Source organism: Mauremys reevesii, linkage group 19, assembly GCF_016161935.1.
Source record: "Mauremys reevesii isolate NIE-2019 linkage group 19, ASM1616193v1, whole genome shotgun sequence".
NCBI classification, from domain to species: domain Eukaryota; kingdom Metazoa; phylum Chordata; order Testudines; family Geoemydidae; genus Mauremys; species Mauremys reevesii.
In genome coordinates this window covers 947,798-965,655 of record NC_052641.1, presented here as the reverse complement: position 1 = coordinate 965,655, position 17,858 = coordinate 947,798, and the positions used below count along the sequence as shown (strand labels likewise).

At 57.8% G+C, this 17,858-nt stretch overlaps 1 long non-coding RNA gene across 1 annotated transcript; it reads left to right on the top strand.

Annotated features, from left to right (window-relative positions):
* Positions 1-213: 213 nt before the first annotated feature.
* On the top strand, positions 214-2,162 carry LOC120386661. The gene is made up of 3 exons (XR_005589840.1): positions 214-304; positions 1,308-1,403; positions 1,990-2,162. It is a non-coding gene; the product is annotated as an uncharacterized LOC120386661 (long non-coding RNA).
* The last annotated feature ends 15,696 nt before the right edge of the window (positions 2,163-17,858 follow it).

Below are 17,858 nucleotides of genomic sequence, written 5' to 3'. Positions count from 1 at the left end.
AAGACTGACCATTGTCCCAGCCTGGAGAGACAATGAGCTTGTGCCCAGCAAGACGTGGGCAGTGTCATGAGTCCCCTTTTCCAATCAGCTATTCTTCCACCCTGAGCACAAAGTCTCAGCCCCATGGAGAGGGGAAGAGGCTCGTTTGTAGAGCACGTACGCCTGCCCGCTGACCCTCCCCTGCCTCCTTTTCCCACAGCACATCCATTTCAGGTTCCTCTCCAAAAAAACCCAGGAGAGAGCCAGGGCCATACAGAGCAGTGCTGCCCTGCTCGAATTTGCCACATGCCTGCCTGGATTTGAGGTAAGTGACCTTTGACCCCAGCATCCTGCAGTGTCAGTGCTTGAGTCAAGTTCCTCATCCCTTGGCTAATTGGTCCCCCCTGGGTCCGTAAGGGACTGCATTCCATAGGGCAGTGGCTGGCAGATTTGTGCCTGGCCTCAGGGCCCTTGTTATTCTGGAGTAGCTAGGCAGCGAGTGCTCAGCCAGGGGCGAGATCTATGGGCTGCACAGGCTCTTCCTGCAGAAGAACGGTAAGAAACCCAGCTGGGCAATGGGACCCCATGGAAACGAGCCTCTCGGAGATTAGCTCCCGCTGGCCATTGGGACGCCTCTAGAACTAAGGCCTCTCTATTTAGACCCACTGTAGTGGGGCAGAGGAACCCCAATAGAAACAAGGCCCCCCCTCCTTTGAGACTCCCTCAGCTGGGCAATGGGACCCTACAGAAAGAAGCCCCCTCCTCTGAGACCCACCCCACCTTAGATGATGACTCTTTCTCTGCCCCTCTCTCTGAATTAGGGAGGTGAATGTGAAAGTGCCAGGGAAATTGGCTGCTTTATCTCAGAGCTCAGCTCTGTCCCCCAGTCCAGGGAAATCAGCCCTGACGGGGCAGCTAGCTAGTGAGGGGACAGGAATGGAGCTATTGAGGCATGTGGAGGGACAGAGCCCATCATGAGGGTAGGAGCTGAAGCAGGAACCACAGGGAAAGGACACAAAGCTTGTAGGATGTCAGCAGCTGGACCTGACTTCAGTGGGTGGGGGTGGGGGGTTCTCGGTATTAGACGCCACCATTAACAGGCACCCACTCCCAGAGCACAGTGGCCCCAAGGGTCCCATGATTACTGCGATGACTGAAACAAATCCCCCTTCCGGTACTAAACCACCTGGTGGGGACCCTGCGAGTCCATTGGTCCATGGATGCCACGAGGACCCCGGCCAGTGTGTACCCAGCAATGGGAACAGAAGGAAACAGGCACTGAAACCGGAATGCCAAATGGCCCAAATGGGTGTGTCCTTCTCCCCCAGGGCTGAACATCAGAGAGGCAAGAGAGCTGTGGTGTCGGGACGGGCTCCAGGACACCGAGCGCCTGGGCTATAGGAACATGGCCAGGATGTGGGGAGGTAAGGACTCTCCACCGGTGCTCAGGTGTGGCGCTGTCTCCCCCCCACCCCTGCAGTGAGCGTGTCATGGATACAGAGCAAGAGCCTGCTACTTGTTTCCAGCAGAGTATGTGAGGCTCATGGGAATGTCAGTGAGGTGAGGCATGGGAATGATCCAGATCTGAAAGACCCCTAATCTCTAGCAGGTGAGCTGCAGGAGAGATTGCTGCTGGGAGCAGTAGTGTCCTTTCTTGTCTGTATGAGTTGGGTTCCAGAGTGCGCAGACACATTTCCAGCATCTCATGATACCTGCGGTGAATCCTGCCCAAGAAAGAGCTATTCGAGGCCTCAGTGCCTGCAACCTCTTACTTACCAAGTGGGGGGGCTACTTGGTCAATGGGTTGGCTGCACCAGGACTCTTATCCACCTTGTGAGCCACTCGAGGGATTTGGAGTCTGGTTCTGGACAATTGCAAGGGCTCTGGTGCTGTAGGTTTTAGGTCTTGGCTGATAAGTGAATGACCAGAGAGCGCCCCTGTGGGAATCCGAGACAGAGTGTTCCTGTGAGGAGCTTTTCTGTTTCTAACAAAGGGTTTCTGTTCCCCCAGATCTCAGCCGCTCAGCAGAATGTGGGAGAGCCGAGTGCTGATGGGCTAGAGGTGTCCCATGAGTCGCTGTACAGCAGGTGCAGTGTCGGCAGTCACCATGGACCAAACCCTGCGCTCCAGACAACCCAGGCTGTTTCCCTGGATTGCAAAGGGGACTTTAGCTTGGGGAATCGGTTGCTGATGCCTGTGTCCACATCTGGGCTGTTTTAATGAGGCTACATGATGGTACAAGAAGAGCGATTCAAGCAAGGGAGAATGACCATTAGAGAGCAAGGCTGGGCCCTTTGCCAAGCTGCTGCAGTCAAGCATCCACAGCCAGAAGAGAGACGATGGGAAACTTGCTTAGGTGGCTGGCGACAGCAGCAGCTGTCTCATAAAGCTCTGCTCATTCTCTAGACAACAGAGACAGGACAAAGAGCCACACAGTGAGAGCCTTGGTTGCAATTAGCAATACGAATTTTTTTCAGTGGATTATGCTGGCCGAACAGTTTATTTCCTGTAATGTGCACATCCAGCCTCCCTGGCTGACATAAATGGAAGTTAGGTTCTCCGTGCCCACAGGACAGGGCTGGCCTTAGCATGAGGCAAACTGAGGCACCTGGCTCAGGTGATAGATTCTGTGTGTGTGTGTGTGTGTATACACGCGCACGCGGGGGGGGGGGCGCCACTAGGACTCAGGGTAGGTCCATACTTACCCGCCGGGTCAACGCAGAGAATTCGACAAAGCGAACGGCGGTGGCAGAGTCGACGGTGGAGCCGGGGACTTCGATCCCGCGGCGTCAGGACGGGTAAGTCAGTCGAACTAAGGTAGTTCGATTTCAGCTACGCTATTCACGTAGCTGAAGTCGCGTACCTGAGTTTGACCCCCCCCCCCCCCAGTGTAGACCAGGCCTCATAGTGTAGAAAATTTTTTGCTGCTGGATATGTATTCTCTCTGCTCAAGATGAACAGAGCTGATGGAGTGCTGTGCTGGAGGAAGGAGAGCACATAAGAACTAATAGGCAGGAAGGAGAAAAGGTGAGAGTACTAAGAAAAAGCAACAGGAGCTGCAGGGAGAGAGAGGGAGAGGAGCACCCCCAGAAGCCTGGACTGATTAACACCAGCTTGTCAGGGAGCTTTCTATTTCCTACTGCTTCCGCGAACCGACTTGAGGCGAACAGGCAGTCAGCTGAAGTAGTAGGAGCCAGTTAGGCCCTTAAGCTGCTGCTATCTTCCCTCACTCAGCCCCTTGCCACCAGCCTGCTTATTCGCCCCCTTCAACTGAGTGTTGAGAGCTGGTACAGAACAGCAGTCATGAGTGAAAGAAGAAAACGCCCCTCTTGGGCAGCATTTAGAAAAAGAAAGAAAGCAAAGGACATTTTTCCATCTAAGCAGGCAGGAGCTCTCCTGAGATATGTAGACACAAATTTTCAGGGTGAGCCTTCCAGCCCCAGTGAGGCTGTGAGTCTGGCCAGAAATCTGGCATGTCATGAGAAGGCAGCAAATCACCAGTGAGCATTCCATAGCTGGAAAGAACTTGCGATGAGACAGATGGCTGGTCTGCACCGGGGGGGGTGGGGGTCGGTATTCGATCTAAGATACTCAACGACAGCTACGTGAACAGCGTAGCTGAAGTTGAAGTATCAGATTGATTTACCTCGGGTCCTCACGGCGCGGGATTGACGTCCGCAGCTCCCTATGTTGATTCCGTTACCGCCGCGCGCGCCGAAGGACTTCCAGTGTAGACAAGTGCGCTTTCGGGGATTGAAATATTGCGTCTAGTTGAGACGTGATATATTGAGCCCCGAAAAATCGATGGCTACCCGCCGATACTAAGCCTAAGCTAAAGGACAAAATAGATGCTCACTGGTGATTTGCTGCCTTCTCATGACATGCCAGATTTCTGGCCAGACTCACAGCTCACATCCTCACTGGGGCTGGAAGGTTCACCCTGAAAATTTGTGTCTACGTATCTCAGGAGAGCTCCTGCCTGCTTAGAGACCAGTGAGACCAGTCCCCACATGGTCAGCACTGCTAGTCCAAGGCTGATTCCTGCCTGAGGAGGATCCCTGCCAGCGGACAGCAGCCCCTGGAATCGTCCAGCGTCATCCTCAACCCTGAAGATCATTTGTGGAGTTCGTGAGTGCCTTGTCTTTAGTTAGTTAGTCAGGGAATTTGTTTTGGGGACCCTCTACTCCCTGAACTGTGTCCTCAAGCCAGGGAGTGAGGGTTTGAGGATTCTATAATCTACCGCTTATTACACCTGTGGAGGGATTCACCACCTCGTCCCACTTGTGGGTCTTTTGGGCTGTACTGAACCCAGTCAGCCGCACTGCTACACCTCTGCAGAGAATTGTATAGGTCATCAAGGGCCCCAGCAAGGTACGCGGGTTTGAGAACTGTGGCAGGGAACGGAGGCCTGTGGGGGATGGGTTGGAGCCCTGTTGAAGGGAATGGGGGGCTGTGGTGGATGGGTTTCAGCGCTGTGGCAGGGAATGGGGGCAGTGGCGGATGGGTTTGAGGGCTGCGGCAGGGAATGGGAGATGTGGGGGATGGGTTTGAGCGCTGTGGCAGGGAACGAGGCGGCTGTGATGGGGCTATGGGGGATGGGTTTGAGCGCTGTGGCAGGGAATGGGAGGTTGTGGGGGATGGGTTTGAGCTCTGTGGCAGGGCACAGGGGGCTGTGGTGGGGCTGAGGGGGATGGGTATTGAGTGCTGTGATAGGGCACGGGGGTCTGTGGTGGGGCTGTGAGGTTGGTTTTGTGTGCTGGGGCAGGGAATGGGGGTCTGTGGGGGATGGGTCTGAGGGCTGTAGCAGGGAATGAGGCGGCTATGGTTGGGTTGTGGTGTTCGGGTTTGAGGGCTGAGGAAGCGAATGGGGGCAGTGGGGGATGGGTTTGAGCGCTGTGGTAGGGAACAAGGTGGCTGTGATGGGGCTGTGGGGGATGGGTTTGAGAACAGTGGCAGGGAATAGGGGGCTGTGCGGGATGGTTTTGAGGGCTGTGTGAGGTAATGAGGCATCTGTGATGGGGCTGTGGGGATGGGGTTTGAAAGATGTGGCAGGGAACGAGGCGGCTGTGATGGGGCTGTGTGGGATGGGTTTCAGCACTCTGGCAGGGAACCGGGGGCTGTGGGAAATGGGTTTGAGCGCTGTGGCAGGGAATGTGGGGCTGTGGGGGATGGGTTTGAGGTCTGTGAAAGGGAATGGGGGCTGTGGGGGATTGGCTTAAGCGTTGTGGTAGGGAACGAGGCGGCTGTGAAGGGGCTGTGGTGGATGGCTTTGAGCTCTGTGGCAGGGAATTGGGGCTGTGGGGGATGGTTTTGAGTGCTATGGTAGGGAATGGGGGCTGTGGGGGTGGGTTTGAGTGCTGTGGTAGGGAATGTGGGACTGTGGATGATGGGTTTCAGCCCTGTGGTAGGGCACGGGGGTCTGTGATGGGTCTGTGGGGTTGGGTTTGAGAGCTGTGCAGGTAATGGGGGGGCCTGTAGGGGATGGGTTTGAGTGCTGGGGCAGGGAGTGGGGGGCTGTGAGTGTTGGGTTTGAGAGCTGTGGCAGGGAACGAGGCGGCTGTGATGGGGCTGTGTGGGATGGGTTTCAGCTCTCTGGCAGGGAATGGTGGGCTGTGGGGTGGGTTTAGGCGCTGACGCAGGGAATGGGGGCTGTTGAGATGGGTTTTAGCGCTGTGGCAGAGAATGTGGCGGCTATGATGGGGTTATGTGGCTGTGGGGGATGGGTTTATGGACTGTCGTAGAGAATGGGGGGCTGTGGGGGTTGGGTATGAGAGCTCTGGCAGGAAATGGGGGGATGTGGTGGATGGGTTTCAGCGCTGTAGCAGGGAACAAGGCGGCTATGATGGGGTTGTGGAGTTCGGGTTTGAGGGCTGAGGAATGGAATGGGAGGCTGTGGAGGATGGGTTTGAGCGCTGTGAGAAGGAACGAGGCGGCTGTGATGAGGCAATAGGGGACGGGTTTGAGGGCTGTGGCAGGGAATGGGGGGCTGTGGGGGTGGGTTTCAGCCCTGTGGCAGGGAGTGGGCGGAGGTGGGGGAAGGGTTCGAGTGCTGTGTCAGGGAATGGGAGGCTGTGGAGGATGGGTTTGAGCGCTGTGGCAGGGAATGGGGGCTGTGGGGGATGGGTGTGAGTGGTGCGGCACAGTACGAGGTTGTGATGGGTCTGTGGGGGATGGGTTTGAGGACGGTGGCAGGGATCAAGGCGACTGTGATGGGGCTGTGGGGGATGGGTTTGAACGCTGGGAATGAGGACTGTGGGGGATGGGTTTGAGCACTGTGACAGGGTATGGGGGGCTGTGGGTGATGGGTTTGACCGGTGTGGCAGCGAATCGGGGGCTGTGGGGGATGGGTTTGAGGGCTTTGGCAGGGAATGATGCGCTTGTTATGGGTCTGTGGGTAATCGGTTTGAGCATTGTGGAAGGGAATGGCGGGATGTGCGGGATGGGTTTGAGCCCTGTGGCAGGGAATGAGGTCCTGTGGGGGATGGGTTTGAGGTCTGTGGCACGGAATGGGGGTTGTGGGGGATGGGTTTGAGGGTTGTGGGATGGAACGAGGCCGCTGTGATGGGGCTGTGGGGGATGGGTTTGAGGGCTGTGGCAGGGAATGGGAGGCTGTGGGGGATGGGTTTTAGCGCTGTGTAAGGGAATGGGGGCTGTGGGGGATGGGTTTGAGTGCTGTGGCAGGGAATGGTGGCTGTGGGGGATGGGTTTGTGGGCTGTGGCAGGGAATTGGGGGCTGTGTGCAATGGTTTTGAGCGTCGTGGCAGGGAATGGGGGTCTGTGATGGGGATGTGTGGGATGGGTGTGAGCGGTCCAGAATGGAATGGGATGCTGTTGGGGATGGTTTTGAGTACTGTTGATTGGAATGGGGGGCTCTGGGGGATAGGTTTGAGGGCTTTGGCAGAAAATGGTGTGCTGTGGGGCATGGGTTTGAGCGCTGTTGAACGAGAATGCGGCTGTGATTGAGCTGTGGGGGATGGGTTTGAGCGGTGTGGTAGGGAATGGGGGTTGTGGGGGATGGGTTTGAGTGCTGTGGCAGGGAACGAGGCGGCTGTGATGTGGCTGTGGGTGATGGGTTTGAGCGCTGTGGCAGGGAATGGGGGGCTGTGGAGTCGGGTTTGAGCGCTGTGGAAGGGAATGTGGGGCTGTGGGGGATGGGTTTGAGCACTGTGGCACGGAATGTGGGGCTGTGGGGGATGGGTTTGAGCGCTGTGGCAGGGAATGTGGGGCTGTGGGGGATGGGTTTGAGCACTGTGGCACGGAATGTGGGGCTGTGGGGGATGGGTTTGAGCGCTGTGGCAGGGAATCTGGGGCTATGGGGGATGGGTTTGAGCGCTCTGGCAGGGAATGGGGGGCTGTAGGGGATGGGTTTGGAGGTTATGGAGGGGTCAGTGGCTGTGGTGGAGCACACTGGGTCAGCGCATTCAGCTGTTAACCCAAAGGATGGTGATTTGAGCCCACCCAGGGATGGTACTGACCCTACTACCTCCTTGGACCCTCAAAGGAACCCTTTTGCCGCTTCAGAGCTGTCCCTGCTGGCCTCAGTGTGTTCAGCTTGTGGCCCGAAGAGTGCGCTGGCTGCGACACGAAAATCCATCTCCCAGCAGCCATGCCGGGGGCTCGGGCTTAATCCTCAAGGCCGAGCGCAAAACCCTTCAGCCGGGCATCTTTTGCCCCCTTTCCGCTTCTGCCCAAGCAGCAAGGGAGAAACAGAGGGGACATGCCGGCTCTAAGGGTATGTCTACGGGTAGCGATCGGTTTATCAGGGATCGATAGATCGCTTTCCATCTAGACGCGATATATCAATCCCCGAACGCGCTCCCATCAACCCCAGAACTCCACCAGGGCGAGCGGCGGTAGCGGGGTTGACAGGGGGAGCCGCGGCCGTCGATCCCACGCTGCGAGGACGGGAGGTAAGTCGAAATAAGAGACTTCAAATTCAGGCAAGCTATTCCCCTAGCAGAAGTTGTGTATCTTACATCGATCCCCGCCCCCAGTGTAGGCCAGGCCTAGGAGTGCCTCCCTCCCACTTCCCTGTTGGCTGCTGTGATAAATGGGGGGGCGGGCGTAGCTCCCTTTTGTGGACACCCAGCCAGCCAGTTAGCTATAAAGTCCCTCTTGGTGGCTGTACTCTGCTTGTTTTACCTGTAAAGGGTTAAAAAAGCCTCCCTGCATAGGTAAAAGAAAGGGAGTTGGGCCTCTGATCAAAAGAGCCAATGGGAGGGCTTTTTAAAAATGGAAAAAAAAACCTACCAGTCTGATTTGGGAGCAATTTCCACCCCTTTTGCATGGGTGCAGGTGAGGTAATGAATTGGGCCCTCTGGTTTTTCTCTCGGACTGACCCGCCTTGCCTCATCCCAAGATAAGGTGCAGGGCCAATCATGGAAGAACAGTGTCAGGGGAGGCAAGGGGCCTGATTCTGATCTCATGTTTGGTGTAAAACAGGAGTAACTCGATGGATGCCAATGTTGGGACATTAGTGTAAATGAGACCAGAATCTATCTCTGTGGTTGCCTGGTAAATTTCATTCCCCATTCAGGGCAATTGCTTCCTCCTCCTATTTGCGTAAGGGATTTCCTCCTTAAAATAGGACAAAAGGAAAGGGGAAAGAAATGGTGACTGACAGAATAAGAAGCAGGAAGGTCACATCAAGCCTGGGACGACAAGAGCCAAGGTCAGCGAAGAGCAGGGCGCTTGGTGCCAAGGTCACTCAGAGACAGAAAATGAGAGTGTGACGCACTGGGACTGTTCTTACTGTCAGGGCCGGCTCCAGACCCCAGTGCGCATTTTCCCGGCAGGGCGGCAGGCGGCTCCGGCGGACCTTCCGCGGTCATGCCTGCGGGAGGTCCACCGGAGGCGCGGGACCAGCGGACCTCCCGCAGGCATGACTGCGGAGGTGCGCTAGTCTCGTGGCTCCGGTGGACCTCCCTCAGGCATGACTGCAGAGGGTCCGCTGGTCCCGCGGCTCGAGTGGACCTCCCGCAGGTATGCCTGTGGAAGCTCCACCCGAGCCGCGGGACCACCGGACCCTCCGCAGGCACGTCTGCAAGAGGTCCCCCGAAGTCAGGGTACCGGCGACCGGTAGCGCGCCCCCTGCGGCGCACCGCCCTGCTTGGTGCGGCCGCATTCCTAGAGCCGCCCCTGCGCACTGTGGTCTGTGAATGCTGCGTGGGGGGTGTTGGCCTGGGAGAAAGGTCTGCACTGGGAGATGGGAGACTGGCCTTGAGGGAAGATGCCTGAGCATGTAATGTGAGAACCCAGGAAGGGGTTAGAGGCCAGGTGACTCCTCTGCTTGGGAAGCTGAACAAAGGCCTGGGGGAGGAGACGCTGGGGAGTGAGGGGGTTTTCAGGAGCTGGCTGGGGAATGGAGGGAAGCACAGATAGGGCTCTGACCTCCGAAGGGGGCAGTGGTGCTCCTGGGACCCCAAGATGGATCTAATTGGGGAGGATCCTGTTGTCTGTGCCTCCAAAACCTGTCTTGGACTGTGTTCCTGTCGTCTAAATAAACCTGCTTTACCGGCTGGCTGAGAGTCATGGTGGGGGTGCAGGGCCTCCTCAGCGTGCGGCCGCCCTTGGACTGCTTGCAGCCCTTAGGAGGTAAGAAGAATAAATGCGCACCTTCTGAGAACAAAAATAAAGTATCCCAGAGGTTATTTAGGGTGCAATTATAAGTAGGTGAGGAACATTTCCCTATTTTAAGGTGTGCGTGATTGGGGGGGAACACAGCCTCCCCCCCAAATTTGAGCCTGTAAAGTGGGCAATCCCAGGCCCAAAACTAGCAACTGAACCATACCTCATCCCCTCACTGGCTGTGGGGCTAACCCCTGATTAGCAGAGGTAAGAGCTCTGCTCCCCAGCTGACATGCCAAGGTAGTAGCACTAGGCTCTGCCCGCCAGGGGAGCCAGAGGAAGGGGGACAACATCCCCCTCTCGTCATCACAGCTAGCCAGAGGCCAGGTAGGCCACATGAGAGGATTAAGCCCGAGCCCCCGACGTGGCTGCTGGGAGATGGATATTCGTGTCGCAGCCAGCGCACTCTTCGGGCCACAAGCTGAACACACTGAAGCCAGCAGGGACAGCTCTGAAGCGGCAAAAGGGTTCCTTTGAGGGTCCAAGGAAGTAGTAGGGTCAGTACCATCCCTGGGTGGGCTCCAATCACTATCCCTTGGGTTAGCAGCTGAATGCGCTGACCCAGTGTGCTCCACCACAGCCACTGACCCCTCCATAACCTCCAAACCCATCCCCCACAGCCCCCCATTCCCTGCCAGAGCGCTCAAACCCATCCCCCATAGTCCCAGATTCGCTGCCACAGCGCTCAAACCCATCCCCCACAGCCCCACATTCCCTGCGACAGCGCTCAAACCCATCCCCCACAGCCCCACATTCCCTGCCACAGCGCTCAAACCCATCACCCACAGCCCCATCACAGCTGCCTCGTTCCCTGCCACAGCACTCAAACCCATGCCCCACAGCCACCCATTCCCTGCCACAGCGGTCAAACCCATCCCCCACAGCCCCCCATTCCCTGCCACAGCACTCAAACCCGACCACCATAGGCCCCCATTCCCTGCCACAAAACTCAAGTCGATCCCCCACAGCCCCCCATTCCGTTTCACAGACCTTAAACCCATCCCCCACAGCCTCATCACAGCCACCTCATTCCCTCGCACAGCTTTCATACCCATCCCCCACAGCCCCCATTCCCTGCCACAGCACTCAAACCCGACCCCCATACCCTCTAATTCCCTGCCACAGCCCTCAAACCCATCCGCCAGAGCCCCACATTCCCTGCCACAGCCCTAAATCAATTCCCCACAGCCCCCCAATCCCTGCCACAATGCTCAAATCCATCCCCCTCAGCCCCATCACAGCCACCAAGATTCATGCCGCAGCGCATAAACCCATCCCACACAGCCCCCCATTCCCTTCCACAGACCTGAAACCCATCCCCCTCAGCCCCTTCACAGCCCCCATTCCCTGCCACAGCGCTCAAATTCATCCCCCTCAGCCTCATCACAGCCACCAAGATTCATGCCGCAGCGCATAAACCCATCCCACACAGCCCCCCATTCCCTTCCACAGCCCAAAAACCCATCACCCACAGCCACATCACAGCCGCCTCATTCCCTGCCACAGCTCTCAAACCCATCCCCCACAGCCTCATCACAGCCACCAAGATTCATGCCACAGCCCAGAAACCCATCCCCCACAGCCACATCACAGCCCCCTCTTTCCCTGCCACAGCGCTCAACCCATCCCCCACAGGACCCCATTCCCTGCCACAGACCTCAAACCCATCCCCCACAGCCCCATCTTAGCCGCCTCGTTCCCTACCATAGCGCTCAAACCCATCCCCCACTGCCCAATCACTGCCCCCCATTCCCTGCCACAGTGCTCAAACTCATCCCCCACAGCCACCCTTACCCTGCCACAGCGCACAAACCCATCCCCCACAGCCCGCCATTCCCTGCCACAGACCTGTAACCTATTCCCCACAGGACCCCATTCCCTGCCACAACCCTCAAACCCATCCCCCACAACGCCCATTCCCTGTGACAGCGCTCAAACCCATCCCGCCATTCCCTGCCACAGACCTGAAACCGATCCCCCTCAGCCCCTTCACAGCCGCCTCGTTCCCTGCCACAGCACTCAAACCCATCCCCCACAGCCACCCATACCCTGCCACAGCGCACAAACCCATCCCCCACAGCCCGCCATTCCCTGCCACAGACCTGAAACCCATCCCCCTCAGCCCCTTCACAGCCCCCATTCCCTGCACAGCGCTCAAATCCATCCCCCTCAGCCCTATCACAGCCGCAAAGATTCATGCCGCAGCGCACAAACCCATCCCCCACAGCCCCCCATTCCCTTCCGCAGCCCGCATCACCCACAGCCACATCACAGCTGTCTCATTCCCTGCCACAGGGCTCAAACCCATCCCCCGCAGCCCGCCATTGCCTTCCACAGACCAGAAACCCATCCCCCACAGCCACATCACAGCCGCCTCATTCCCTGCCACAGCGCTCAAACCCATCCCCCACAGCCCCCCATTTCCTGCCACAGACCTCAAACCTATCCCCCACAGGACCCCATTCCCTGCCACAACCCTCAAACCCATCCCCCACAACCCCCATTCCCTGTGACAGCGCTCAAACCCATCCAGCACATCCCGCCATTCCCTTCCACAATGCTCAAACCGATTACCCACAGACCCATAACAAGCGCTTCATTCCCTGCCACAGCCCTCAAACCCATCCCCCACAGCCCCCATTCCCTACCACACTGCTCAAACCCATCCCCACGGCCCCACATTCCCTGCCACAGCGCTCAAACCCATCCCCCACAGGCCCCCATTCCCTGCCACAGCACTCAAACCCGACCACCATAGCCCCCCATTCCCTGCCACAAAACTCAAGCCGATCCCCCACAGCCCCCCATTCCGTTTCACAGACCTTAAACCCATCCCCCACAGCCTCATCACAGCCACCTCATTCCCTGGCACAGCTCTCATACCCATCCCCCACAGCCCCCATTCCCTGCCACAGCACTCAAACCCGACCCCCATACCCTCTAATTCCCTGCCACAGCCCTCAAACCCATCCGCCACAGCCCCACATTCCCTGCCACAGCCCTAAATCAATTCCCCACAGCCCCCAATCCCTGCCACAATGCTCAAATCCATCCCCCTCAGCCCCATCACAGCCACCAAGATTCATGCCGCAGAGAATAAACCCATCCCACACAGCCCCCCATTCCCTTCCACAGCCCAAAAACCCATCACCCACAGCCACATCACAGCCATCTCATTCCCTGCCACAGCGCTCAAACGCATCCCCCACAGCCCCCTATTCCCTTCCACAGACCTGAAACCCATCCCCCTCAGCCCCTTCACAGCCCCCATTCCCTGCCACAGCGCTCAAATTCATCCCCCTCGGCCTCATCACAGCCACCAAGATTCATGCCGCAGCGCATAAACCCATCCCACACAGCCCCCCATTCCCTTCCACAGCCCAAAAACCCATCGCCCACAGCCACATCACAGCCGCCTCATTCCCTGGCCACAGCTCTCAAACCCATCCCCCACAGCCCCCCATTCCCTTCTACAGCCCAGAAACCCATCCCCCTTAGCCTCATCACAGCCACCAAGATTCATGCCGCAGCTCATAAACCCATCCCACACAGCCCCTCATTCCCTGCCACAGCTCTCAAACCCATCCCCCACAGCCTCATCACAGCCACCAAGATTCATGCCACAGCGCTCAAACCCATCCCCCACAGGACCCCATTCCCTGCCACAGACCTCAAACCCATCCCCCACAGCCCCATCTTAGCCGCCTCGTTCCCTACCACAGCGCTCAAACCCATCCCCCACTGCCCAATCACTGCCCCCCATTCCCTGCCGCAGTGCTCAAACCCATCCCCCACAGCCACCCATACCCTGCCACAGCGCACAAACCCATCCCCCACGGCCCGCCATTCCCTGCCACAGACCTGAAACCTATTCCCCACAGGACCCCATTACCTGCCACAACCCTCAAACCCATCCCCCACAACCCCCATTCCCTGTGACAGCGCTCAAACCCATCCCGCCATTCCCTGCCACAGACCTGAAACCCATCCCCCTCAGCCCCTTCACAGCCGCCTCGTTCCCTGCCACAGCACTCAAACCCATCCCCCACAGCCACCCATCCTCTGCCACAGCGCACAAACCCATCCCCCACAGCCACCCATACCCTGCCACAGCGCACAAACCCATCCCCCACAGCCCGCCATTCCCTGCCACAGACCTGAAACCTATTCCCCACAGGACCCCATTACCTGCCACAACCCTCAAACCCATCCCCCACAACCCCCATTCCCTGTGACAGCGCTCAAACCCATCCCGCCATTCCCTGCCACAGACCTGAAACCCATCCCCCTCAGCCCCTTCACAGCCGCCTCGTTCCCTGCCACAGCACTCAAACCCATCCCCCACAGCCACCCATCCTCTGCCACAGCGCACAAACCCATCCCCCACAGCCACCCATACCCTGCCACAGCGCACAAACCCATCCCCCACAGCCCGCCATTCCCTGCCACAGACCTGAAACCCATTCCCCTCAGCCCCTTCACAGCCCCCATTCCCTGCCACAGCGCTCAAACCCATCCCCCACAGACCCCCATTTCCTGCCACAGACCTCAAACCTATCCCCCACAGGACCCCATTCCCTGCCACAACCCTCAAACCCATCCCCCACAACCCCCATTCCCTGTGACAGCGCTCAAACCCATCCCGCACATCCCGCCATTCCCTTCCACAATGCTCAAACCGATTACCCACAGACCCATAACAAGCACTTCATTCCCTGCCACAGCCCTCAAACCCATCCCCCACAGCCCCCGATTCCCTTCCACACCGGTCAAACCCATCACCCACAGCCCCCCATACCCTGCCACAGTGCTAAAACCCATCCAGCACAGCCCCATCACGGCCAACTCATTCCGTGCCACCGTGCTCAAACCCATCCCCCACAGAACCATCACAAGCACCTCGTTCCGTGCCGCACCACTCACACCCATCCCCCACAGCCCCCATTCCCTGCCACAGCACTCAAACCTATCCCCCACTGCCCCCATTCCCTACCACACCGCTCATACTCATCCCGCACAGCTCAATCACAGCCGCCTTCTCCCTTCAGCAGCGCTCAAACACATGCCCCACAGCAAACCATTCCCTGCCACAGACCTCAAACTCATCCCCAACAGCCCCATCTTAGCCGCCTTGTTCCATACCACAACCCTCAAACCCATCCCCCACATCCCCCCATTCCCTGCCACAGCACTCAAACCCGACCCCCACAGCCCAATCACAACCCCCCATTCTCTACCACAGCGCTCAAACCCATCCACCACAGCCCCCCATTCCCTGCCACAGTGCTGAAACCCATCCCTCACAGCCCCCCATTCCCTGCCACAGACCTCAAACCTATCCCCCACAGGACCCCATTCCCTGCCACAACCCTCAAACCCATCCCCCACAACCCCCATTCCCTGTGACAGTGCTCAAACCGATCCCGCACATCCCGCCATTCCCTTCCACAATGCTCAAACCGATTACCCACAGACCCATAACAAGCGCATCATTCCCTGCCACAGCCCTCAAACCCATCCCCCACAGCCCCCGATTCGCTGCCACACTGGTCAAACCCATCACCCACAGCCCCCCATACCCTGCCACAGCGCTCAAACCCATCCCGCACAGCCCCATCACAGCCGCCTCGTTCCGTGCCACCGTGCTCAAACCCATCCCCCACAGAACCATCACAACCACCTCGTTCCGTGCCGCACCACTCACACCCATCCCCCACAGCCCCCATTCCCTGCCAAAGTCCTCAAACCCATCCCCCACAGCCCCCATTCCCTACCACACCGCTCAAACCCATCCCCCACAGCTCAATCACAGCCGCCTTCTCCCTTCAACAGCGCTCAAACCCATGCCCTACAGCACAGCATTTCCTGCCACAGCCCTCAAACCTATCCCCCACAGCCCCCCATTCCAATCCACAGTGCTGAAAACCGTCCCCAACAGCATCCCATTCCATTCCGGACCGCTCAAATCCATCCCACACATCCCCATCACAGACCCCCATTCCCTGCCACAACGCTCAAACCCATACCGCACAGCCCCCCATTCCCTGCCACAGCCCTCATTCCCATCCCCCACTGCCCCCCATTCCCTTCCTCAGCCCTCAAACCCGAACCCCAAAACCCCATCATAGCCGCCTCGTTCCCTGCTACAGCCCTCAAACCCATCCCCCACAGCCCCCCATTCCCTGCCAGAGCTCTCACACCCATCCCCCACAGACCCCCATTCCCTGCCCCAGCACTCAAACCCATCTCCTACAGGCCCTCCCATTCCCTGCACAGCTCTCAAACCCAACCCCACAGCCCCACCACAGACCCCCGTGCCCTACCACAGCGCTGAAACCCATCCTCCACAGCCCCATATTCCCTACTACAGCCTCAAACCTATACCGCACAGCCCCCCATTCCCTGCCACAGCCCTCAATCCCAGCCCCCCCAGCCCCCCATTCCCTTCCACAGCACTCAAACCCATCTTCCACAGCCTCCCATTCCCTTCCTCAGCCCTCAAACACGAACCCCACAACCCCATCACAGCCGCCTCGTTCCCTGCCACAGCGCTCAAACCCATCCCCCACAGCTCCTATTCCCTGCCGCAGCCCTCAAACCCATCCCCCACAGGCCCCCATTCCCTGCCACAGTCCTTATACCCATCCCCCACTGCCCCCATTCCCTGCCACAGCGCTGAAACCCATCCTGCACAACCTCCCATTCCCTGCCACAGCGCTGAAACCCATCCACCACAGCCCCCCATTCCCTTCCACAGGGCTCTAACCCATCCCCCACAGGCCCCCGTTCCCTGCCACAGTTCTCAAACCTGAGCCCCACAGCCCCATTTTCCAGCTGGGTTTCTTACCCCTGTAGCGCCCCTCTCCACCTGATTACCTCCTTTAATGGCAATCCGCTTACATGTTCTGATGGACAGGTCTGGGTTCTTTTGGATCCCGCCACCCACTCATTAGGGTGAATCTTTTTCCTTTTTTGGTTATAAAATTAGTTGGCGGTGCCTCCACCCCCCTCGCTCCTTCCTGGCAGGGTCACCAGGGCAGCTTGGGCGGAAAATTCTAACTACAGAGGAATCCCCACTTATTTGACAGATCTTCAGGGTTGAGGATGACGCTGGACGATTCCAGGGGCTGCTGTCCGCTGGCAGGGATCCTCCTCAGGCAGGAATCAGCCTTGGACTAGCAGTGCTGACCATGTGGGGACTGGTCTCACTGGTCTCTAAGCAGGCAGGAGCTCTCCTGAGATACGTAGACACAAATTTTCAGGGTGAGCCTTCCAGCCCCAGTGAGGATGTGAGCTGTGAGTCTGGCCAGAAATCTGGCATGTCATGAGAAGGCAGCAAATCACCAGTGAGCATCTATTTTGTCCTTTAGCTTAGGGTACGTCCAGACTACCCGCCGTATCGGCGGGTAGCCATCGATTTTTCGGGGCTCAATATATCACGTCTCATCTAGACGCAATATTTCAATCCCCGAAAGCGCGCTTGTCTACACTAGAACTCCTTCGGCGCGAGCGGCAGTAACGGAATCAACATAGGGAGCTGCGGACGTCGATCCCGCGCCGTGAGGACCCGAGGTAAATCGATCTGATACTTCAACTTCAGCTACGCTGTTCACGTAGCTGTCGTTGAGTATCTTAGATCGAATACCGACCCCCACCCCCCCCGGTGCAGACCAGCCATCTGTCTCATCGCAAGTTCTTTCCAGCTATGGAATGCTCACTGGTGATTTGCTGCCTTCTCATGACATGCCAGATTTCTGGCCAGACTCACAGCCTCACTGGGGCTGGAAGGCTCACCCTGAAAATTTGGGTCTACCTATCTCAGGAGAGCTCCTGCCTGCTTAGATGGAAAAATGTCCTTTGCTTTCTTTCTTTTTCTAAATGCTGCCCAAGAGGGGCGTTTTCTTCTTTCACTCATGACTGTTGTTCTGTACCAGCTCTCAACACTCAGTTGAAGGGGGCGAATAAGCAGGCTGGTGGCAAGGGGCTGAGTGAGGGAAGATAGCAGCAGCTTAAGGGCCTAACTGGCTCCTACTACTTCAGCTGACTGCCTGTTCGCCTCAAGTCGGTTCGGGGAAGCAGTAGGAAATAGAAAGCTCCCTGACAAGCTGGTGTTAATCAGTCCAGGCTTCTGGGGGTGCTCCTTTCCCTCTCTCTCCCTGCAGCTCCTGTTGCTTTTTCTTAGTACTCTCACCTTTTCTCCTTCCTGCCTATTAGTTCTTATGTGCTCTCCTTCCTCCAGCACAGCACTCCAT